Below are 10,350 nucleotides of genomic sequence, written 5' to 3'. Positions count from 1 at the left end.
GAGGAAGGGAGAAAGGGAGGAAAAGAAACAAAGGCCCAAAGAAAGACAACAAAATGTGATTGTAAATGGGAAATAACTGCTTAAATCAATGTAGTTACCTTTGTTTGCTTGAAGTTTGTGCCTTAGCTACTGTGTTATAAACTATTAAATTTATGCATTCTGCCCATATTTTCATTTCTCACAGATGCTGTTTAGAAATCAAACATTTAAAAGTTCTACTGGATTTTAGCAGTAAAACATACATACATCTCTAAATTAGACTGATGTCTCTTGTTAATACATATTTGTCCATCTTGCAGCTGAGTAGATGGCTACAAATTAATATTTAATCTTCTAACGTTGTTATCACATTTAACAAAGCACCAGAATGGACATAAACACAACAAAGTAATAAGTGAAGCCTGCGTTAGCTATTTGATCAAACGAGTTTCACGCAAACTGCCTAGGGACGTGAAAACAATTAGTGAGACCTGAAATTCAATCAGAGCTAACATTCATATTCAAAGATTTGAACTCAGGTAAGTTTAGAGAACAAATATTGTGTTTTGATTTGTTTTGAAGTGGCCATCTGCCCATATCAAAAGCTACTACAACAGTTTGGCAGGCAGCTTAAAGAATTGAAATAAACTACTTCCTGCAGGTCAGGTTCCCAGGCACAACAGTGTGGCTTGGAAAGCACAGAAAGTAATGTGCACAACATATGGTACTTTACCACGTTGCTTTCCAAAAATGTTTATAACTTATAAATTGTCAAAAATTGCAGCTCTGATGGGAAACCTTTAAGGAAGCTTTCAAAATATATATTAAACGTGAAGTGTCAGAAGCCAACATACTTAAAAATAGCATAAACATCTAATAAAATATTGTAGAAAATTGCATGATGTAATAATCCTGAAGTATGTGTAATTTATGTCTTGATGTATTTTAAGTGCTCCTTTTGACTAAAAAGGCCTTCAAAGAAATCAACAGCTTTATTTGTAATTTTCATAAATATGTATGTGCTGGCCAATTGTCTAATTTTTAATTGTTTAAAACAATTACAATTCCACAGAGGCTACCTTAGTGAAGCCTTGCAGGAATTCAAATGGAATAAGCTTTACCTTTACCCCTCTGCCCTTACCTGCTCCCTCCTAAATCTTCATCTTCACCCTCTTCCCAGGTCTGTGTCTGGGACCTGCCAGCTTTTGTAGTTTTGCTTCTTGGAAAGGTGACCCCTGAAAGGAATTGATGATAACTCTCAGGTAGCAAGTAGGGAATAGAAGGCTGTGGTGAGGGGTGGGCAGGAAGAGAAATTCCCTTGATACAGAGCTTGGGAAGAGCCTGTAGTACCCGGTGGACAACCAGCTGAGCCCTGTGGAGAGAGAGCTGTAGGCAAACAGAGAAAAGGGTAGCCCTACACGTTGACCCAGGAGCTACCTGTGGCCACGCTTCCAACCAGATGATGCTTGGTGATGCTCATCAACCAGATGTGTCACCAAGAAAAACAGACGAGTGTTCCCAGAGCTGAAGGTGAATATGTCGGGGCTGGACCCTATTGCCATGTGTTCTTTCCTCCTGAACTTCATGATAGAGAGTAACCACCATTGGAAGTTTGTAGATAAAGAGTGGGTGGTTCTGGGGTAAGCCCAAGCTGTAGGCCCCAGCTGCGTCTACATCCATTCTGACTCTATGAACTTCAAGGGGCCCACTGTCTGAAAGACGTGTCTTCTTTGCCAAAGTCAGACTCACCAAAGAGTTCAACAGAGGTGTCAGATCATGTTGAACTCCTTATATAAATATGAACCTCAAGTTCACATATTGACAGTTGAGAGTCCACAGAGGATCACTAGCCATTGCATTCCCAAGACCCAATATATGTTTTTCAAGGCTGATCAGAATGAGCGGGAATCATACCTCTTAAGGTTAGATATAACCCATTCACAAAAGCTTTCATTTTTGCAAAGAAGAGCAGTGATCACAAAACCATAATGGAAGAACCTGGAGACAAGCAGCAATCTGGTTATTCTTAATGAAAATGGCTTGTTCCTAGAACCGGTACCTCTGTCCACCTGCCAGCCTCCACCCTCAGTTTGGAGGTCTTCTCATACTTTCTTCTCTCTACACAGCTGAGAAAGATACTCTGTCCTGAGGAACCACTGTTCACATCCATACATGTATTGGAACAATTCTCCAACTATTCTGACAAGTCATTTGCATGTTATCCATTCTCCAGTCCCATGGCAATTTGGTCCAGCCTCAGAATGCTTGTGTATGTGAACATGCTACCCACAATTCACACCAGGAGGACATCAATTCCCCAACCTGGGGGGCTGCAAGTAGGTCACCATCATGACAGAGTCTCAGACAGCGGGGCTGCCTAATTGAGATTTCAAATTTGTCCAGAGCCACTGAACACTAGGCACCTTTTACCCAAACAGTCTCAAGTCCTGCTTCCTCAGAATGCCCGCTAACAATCATGCCATAGCCACAGACATTCCTGACAGCCAGTAGCATATCTTGGCATAAGCCCACCTCATAACCTCATGGTCACCCCTGTTATCACCTTTCCTGCAAATCAAGGCTTTTCCTTAAAAGATAATACTGACTTTTTTGTTGTGGCAAACAGTGGTGATCTGATCTAATATATATATATATAATGACAGTCTCATAGGTCAAGGGAAAAAATAAAACAGCATATTAACTTCGCTTTAAAATATAAAGAGGAATTTATATTCTGTCATTTATCAAAAAATAACCCACCACTTTCCCATCATCAGCAATAGCAGTTTAGCCCTGAGTTGTGTTTATGTACCACAGATGAATTATGTAAGTATGGAAACAAAATTTATGTGGCCTCATTCATCATTATTAGTTCATAATAAAAATTTATTTGCTAGAGTTCAGAAACTTGTTTTTTGTTTCTAATAACAGCATGTAGATGACTTTGACACACTAAAATTTGTAAACTCCATTGGTCTTATTTTAGTGACATAAAAAGTGCATTTTTAATTCTATTTTTTATAGTTTTGAAATACTTTACAGATACCAGCTGAGCTGTTAAGGATAAAATAAATCCACAGTTGAGAACAAAAGGTCTTAGTTGAAATGGAAATTTCACCATTATGCCCATTAGAATGTGTTTATTTTGAGTATATATAATTATATCTTGTATTGTTAAACCTATAACAGCTATGTTTTTCTTCTGATAAAATAGCCAAAGACAATGGACAAAACATTTTCTAGAAAATGAAGGCAATATGCAACAAATAATAATAATAATAACAGTGCTAAAATGTCCTGTGAGAGAATTTAGTATTACCAATTAGTAATGCAAACTTTATCCATCAAAATTCATCAAAGTTTAATATCCCAACCATCATTCTAGAACAGAAGGATATATTTTTGGATATGTGACTGTATTTTATGTATGTATATATGTGTGTGTGTATGTATGTAAAAACTAATAAATGTTTAAAATGATGTTTCTTTATTAAGAGTCCATTCAAGTTGCCAAAGGCATTGCATTGACAGATTACAATGTAGTATGTTTTATTTTTCATATTTTTATTTCAAAAAATATATGCAGTACAAGTGTTTTTTGTTATGTGGATAAATAGTTACCATGCTGAAGTCAGGGCTTTCAGCATACTCATCACCAGAACAGTGTAATTGTACCTGATAGGTAGATTTTTATTCCTCACCTCCCTTCCCCTTCTAAGTTTCCAATGTCAATTACTGCTCTTTATGACCATATATATCCTTCGTTTAGCTCCCACTTATAAGTGAAAACATGAGATATTTGTTTTTCCATTCCTGAGGTACTTCACTTAGGATAATGGTCTCCAGTTATGTCTAAGTTGCTACGGAAGACATGTTTCATTCCTTTTCATGGCTGAGTAATACTCTATAGTATATATATATATACACACCACATTTTCTTAATCCACTCATGAATCAATGGACACATGGGTTGATTCCCTATCTTTGCTACTGTGAATTGTGCTGCAATAAAAATCCAGGTGCCAGTGTACCTTTTATAAAATGATATCTTTTCCTTTGGGTAGCTACCCAGTAGTGGGATTGCTGGATCAAATGGTAGGATAACAGGGTATATTGGGTCCTCAGGGTGGAGTAGGCTCACAAGATATAGTGGACCCACAGAGCTAAACACAGTGGGCCCTTGGTGCAGAGAGTGCCGGGTCACAACTCATGCACAGGGTGGAGTGGAACCAACAGACTGATCAGAAAGATAGAAGGAAAATTTGGAGTTTGCATTTTTATAGAAATCTAGGGAAGAGAGAAACAATGGTGAAATAAGAATGGGAAAAATGTTGAGTTGGTTAGTGTCTTCATGTGTTATTTGGGCAAGAAGTTATAATTTTAAAGTTTCAAGTTAGCCCACCTGCCAGTGTTTCCCTATGGAAAACAATTCCTGTCTTCCTATGTACAAGGAGCAGAAGAAACTCATGAGCTTACTCAGAAAATTGGACAATGAGTCCATGGGGACCAGGGCCTCCTTTTCCTCTAAAACGAGAAACTTACTTAGTTATTCCCATGGGAGTGTGGCTTTATTTTCTGACAATTTTCTATAAAATCCCATGGGTCTCACAATATCTCTTTTAGGAAACTGGTTTGCTCACATAACTCCTGTAAGCAGCTGGCACCCCAAATTCATACTTCTTGGCACCAAGCAGTCTGCTTATTCCAAAGTGACAAGCTTTCAATTTTGAACTATAAAGGGAAAGAGTAACCAGGAGTGGGTCTTTCCATGAAAAATTAGCCTGACCATATGAGTACCCTGGTTTTGCCACACATCTCTTTGTGTGGCAATGGAGGAAGGAAAACCTATGCTTCCTTTTCTTTTTCTATTTTTTATAGTGGTAAAACATATATAACACATATCTCACACATAACACATAATTTTAAAAATTTAAATATACAATTCAGTGGCATTAGGTACATTCATATTGTTCTGCAACCATGTTTATCATCCACTTAAAAAGCTTTTTCATCTTCCCAAATTCCAACTCCATACCCATTAAATAATAAGTTGCCATATCCCTTCTTTCCAGCCTCTTGCCACTACACCATTCTATTTTCTGTCTCTATACATTTGACTACTGTAGTTACCTAGTGTAAGTGGAATCATACAATATCCGTTCTTTAGTTATTGGCTTATTTAACCTAGCATAATGTTTTCAAGGTTAACCTATGTTGTAACATGTGTCAGAATCACCTTCTTTCTTAAGGCTGAATAATATTCCACTGTATGTTTACAGCAAATTGTGCTTATTTATTTTTCTGTCAAGGGACATTTGAGTTACTTCCACCTTTTGGCTATTGTGAAGAATGAGTCTATGAACATGAATGTAAAGATATCTGTTCCAATCTCTGCTTTCAATTCTGCAGAGTATATGCCTAGATGTGGGGTCATATCGCAATTCTTTAATTTTTTTTGATGAACTTCCATACTATTTTCACAGCAGCTGTAGCATTACGTTTCCACTGGCCATGCACAATGGTTCCAATATCTCCACATCCTCACAAACCCTTGTTATCTTTTTTGTTTTGAATTATTTAATAACAGCCATTTTAATGGGTATACAATGGTATCTCATTGTGGTTTTGATTTGGTCTCATTTTCTTTTTGCCAGTCCTTATTATATCTAAGTTTTCATTTCCCCAGTAAAGCCTGTTTCTTAAACAATGTTATAAAATATTGAGAAATTTGTGCCAAATCTGGTGTATACAGCTAGCAACACAATAAAGTGATGCTTTATGTAAAAGATGGATACCTAGAAAAGCCCACCTTCCATAGAGTGGTTGCCACAAAGGGACCTACCTTGTAGGCCACATCATAATTTTTCTAGCAAGAAAAATGACAGATTTGGTAAACATTTTTAAAACAAATTTTTATACAACTAAGCTTATAAATTCATTAATAATAAACATATATAGATGTATATACACTATATACATATATACATATGTATACACACACACATACATAATTTATTTTTCGAGAGAGAGAAATTATGTCTATTATTTCATTTGTAAATATTGACAGAACCTTACATTTGATCTTTCTCCTAGTCAATAACATTTCCCATTAAATATGAATCATTAGCTTCCTTAATTAATCATCCTTTGTTTTTTGTCATAATATGATAATATTAATTAGCTTAAAACACTAAAGTTTTGAATAGTCAAGATAAACTAAGCGTGATTATTAGTTCTTAAAGTAAGCAAAAGTTATCTCTTTAAGGATATTAAATATTGGAAATATAAGGCAGATATTTATCTGGTTCTATTAATATTACCATTAAGTCTCCCTCTTTTTTTTTGCTTTTATACTACTTCTATAACATGCTCCACAGTATCCTTGAACATGGAAGGGAAAGTCACAGAAAGCATCTTGTCCTAGTAAAAGTAGTAAAACAGCTGCAGTAAGGAAACGCATAGCTATTGAATTATCAGAATTGAGGCTTACCTCATACATAAGCAGCCATCAAAAAGAGTGGTTAAAACCCAGCAGACATTACATGTCTTGCATCAAGTTCCTTGGCATTTAGACACATCCCTTCAAAATGTGGTTGTCACAACATAGACAGTTTCACACTTCTGTGGAAAGCTAAATTACGTTTGAAAGTGAAGGTAAAGAATGTAAACATTCTTTTGTTTATGTGTATGTGCAGTTACTTCTACTAACAGAAAATTACTTGCTAAAAATCGTTCCCCTTTAAATGGATATATCTCAGCCATTGGCTACTAAGCCAGGATTTTTATGTCAGTACTATTTATACTTTAGTATCTCTATGAGTCTTTTTTCTTTTGACTTTGAAATAGATTTTGCAATACACCATCATATCCCATAGCACTTGAAATGAACAATCATGTACTTTTTTATATAGATTCTATTTTCGTTTGAAAGTCAAAATATAGGTGAAAAATTAACATGATCTTTTTGTGTTTTGTTCCTAGAGAAGCCTAAAACAATGTTCTTAAATGCCCTATGGCAATTTCCTTCCAAGTCACTATTTGCAAAACACTAGCTTACCCATATATATAAATAAAGGATGATAAAGATTTGTCCTGCACTTTGAAATTAAGTGATATTACTTCTAATAGAAATGTCACAATATAACCATTTATATGTGATTCATTTGGGAAATTATACTTAATGATTAAGAATCATTTTATGTTTCAGTCAAATATCATTCATTTTATGATGTTAGGGAAACTTGTTTGGCCAAAAATATAATAAACTGACATTGAGCTGAAAGTAGATTTTTCAAGCTTGAAGTTGGATTACCTAAGGAAATAAAACGTTTTATTTTACAAAGGATAAATGACTTCAAATTTTAGAGTAAACCAGTCAATCGATATTTTCAAAGGTAAATAATTTTGCAAGGTGGTCAACTTCCTAAATTTTGCTAACATTCTCAACCTTATTCTAGTGAACAAACATAAAAGTGGGAATATTGTCTACAGAACACTATGAGAAGATGCATTACATCAAGGGACTGAGAGACTCTAGGTGGCAACCCTAGCCCATTCTCATCAACATATCAGCATGGATTTGGGAAACAAATTCACACATTTTTATTGTGAATATGGGTGGAGAAAAAGGAGTAAAATTCAGAGAAGGCATGTTTAATTATAAACATAATAGAATAACAGAAAATATAGAAACAGAAAATATATAAACATAATAGAATAACAGAAAATATACTGGGCTGGGAAAAAAACTGTTGAATAAAAAATGTGCCAGATTCCAAAATGACATAAGAACCTTGATCAGAAACAGAATTTATTTATTTATTAGTGCAAGGAATTGGGGGAAACTTCCCTTGCTAGAAAGGTGATAAAGACAGTTTAACATGCATGAAAGATAAACAAAGATACTGTTTTTAAGACATTAAAGTTATAATTGATTTTCACCCACTGAAGACTCAGAAGTATACAATAAATAGTTTCCTAGTTAGAGTAACTTAGTAAAAATGTTTTTTCTAACACCATATTTAAAGTATTTACAACAATTTTTTCTTCTTATCCTTTTGTCAGTGACATAGGAGGGCAATCCGGAAAGTATCCAGCCATGAAACCATTTTTGTCATATTAACAATGGCTGGATACTTTTCTGACAGCCTCTTCTGTGGCTGTCTTTATTTAACTTATTTAAGGCTGATGTTTCAGTAGAAATTCAGCATTAAAAATCTTAATCAGACTTTTTTATACCAATTAAATATGTCAGCGATTATACACATACACTCATGGAATTGTAAATTGTGAACACTTAAAGTTGTTAATAAAACATTTATTTATTTGACTTCAAGAACTTTATATGCATTTTGATCTTGCTTTGTTCTGTTAGACCTGTTTGTTAAAGATCAATGCTTTAATTATTCTTACGGAAAATTAAATGCTATAGCAATTTTCTAAGTTTCTGTCAAATACAGTCAAAGTTCAGTCTTCTGTCAAATTACTGCGCATCCAGAAATATGTATTTTGCAAAAAAAGAAATAAATCGAACAAACTTCTTTTGGACAGAATGCAAAACTTTAGGGTTTAAGTAGGATTACACAAAAGAACACATACTTTTCTTTTCAAAAGAGAGTGATTTAAAAAGCTTATGATGACTTAGCAAAGCATTTCTTATTTCTGAAGATCAAATGCTACTTAAATGCTCCTTTTGAGTGGTAACTTCTAAATTAATTGGAAGTATGCAAAGTGGTTCTAAGTTAATAATTAAAAAATCAACTTCAAATTATCTTAACTCTTTACGTTTAATTTAATAAATAGCAGGTAATGATATACCTTAAAATCTCTGATGAATTACTCAGATTAAGTTCATGCAAAGAAGGGAAAATGCATTTCCACACTCATTTGTGGTAATTGGAGCAATGACTGTATTAGACTGAAAAATGACGCTTCGACAATATTAACCTGCAAACCTATTTGAAAATAACATTTTATCAAAGATAAGCAGATGTGTTTTTATACAAGCCCTGATTCAGAGCTTTTGCAGATTTCTTTTGTCTGGAAATGGCTTCCACAACATAATTGCTTTACGCTTTCAATTTCACTTTCTAACAAGGCCTTACCTGACAACTCTGCATCAACTGCTCCAATGCAGTCTGAAAATTCCTTGATCTGTTCAATTTTTTTCATAACTTATCAATGTTTGTTCTATGTTATTTACTCTTTTTTTTCTGTATTGCTTATTAATTGCCCCCCTTCCACTGCCAGAATTTAAGCTCCTCAAGTATAGAGATATTTGTTTATCTCATTAGCTGATCTATCTCCAAAAGCTAGAACAGTTTTTAGAACACAATGGAAGCTCAGTAAATATGTAACAAATAAAGATAATCAATGATCTAGGATAAATTTAAGAAATCCTTAAGATGCATGCAAATGAAGAAAATAAAAAAATATTAGAAGTACAAACAAAAGTTAATAGCAATACAATAATAGTGAGGAGAAAACAAAAAGCTTGAACATAACAAGAAAATAATAGAGAAAGGAAATGGGGCAATGGATGTATTAAACTATAGACCAATCTTTCTATATATCTATCCTTTCAATCTATCTTTCCATCTCCTACATTTCCAACATACTTGGGACATTTTAAGCTAAATTGCAACCCATTTTGAAAACGTATGAATAATAAAGTTTTAAGTCACATTTCCTTACCATGTGCTATAAACTAGTAATTAATAGCAAAATTTAAATAGAATAAATAAAATATCATTATTGCAAAATTAAAAAAACACATTTCTGAATACGTGAAGAAAATAAAATTTGAGTTTTTAGGTTTCTTATAAATATCAAAGAAAATTATGTAGCTCAAAACTGTATTAAGCAGGACAGTTTAGAAAACTGTTTGCAGTATCTGCAACAGCTGAACATACACATTTCCAAAGATCACTTCATGCCTATGTATATATCTACACCGAACTGCAGTGCATAGTTCACTAAAAGGCATGGACTGGAGTATTCATAGCAGCATTATTTGTAAGCCAAAACTAAAAACTCCTCAAATGTTTAGCAATTGGAGAAGGCATAGATAAATTGAGGAATATTTACACAAAGAGAATGAATTATGTGCACAATGTATAATTTCATTCATATTAAATACAAAAATTACAATACTGATCTTTGGTTTTAGATGTCAAGAGAGTGGTTAACTAGAGCAATGACTGGAATGAAAATGTTCTGAAATGATGGCATTGTTCCGTTTTTGATCTGACTCTGACTAAGCAAGAGTCTTCTGATTGTGAAATCCACTGAGCTGAACCCTTATGATATGAGCACTATTCTCTACAAATGTTATACTTCAATAAAGACCTCAAAGAACATAGAAATTAAAAA

The sequence above is a fragment of the Lemur catta genome, chromosome 12 (assembly GCF_020740605.2).
Source record: "Lemur catta isolate mLemCat1 chromosome 12, mLemCat1.pri, whole genome shotgun sequence".
Taxonomy (NCBI): domain Eukaryota; kingdom Metazoa; phylum Chordata; class Mammalia; order Primates; family Lemuridae; genus Lemur; species Lemur catta.
This window is presented reverse-complemented; position numbering follows the sequence as displayed.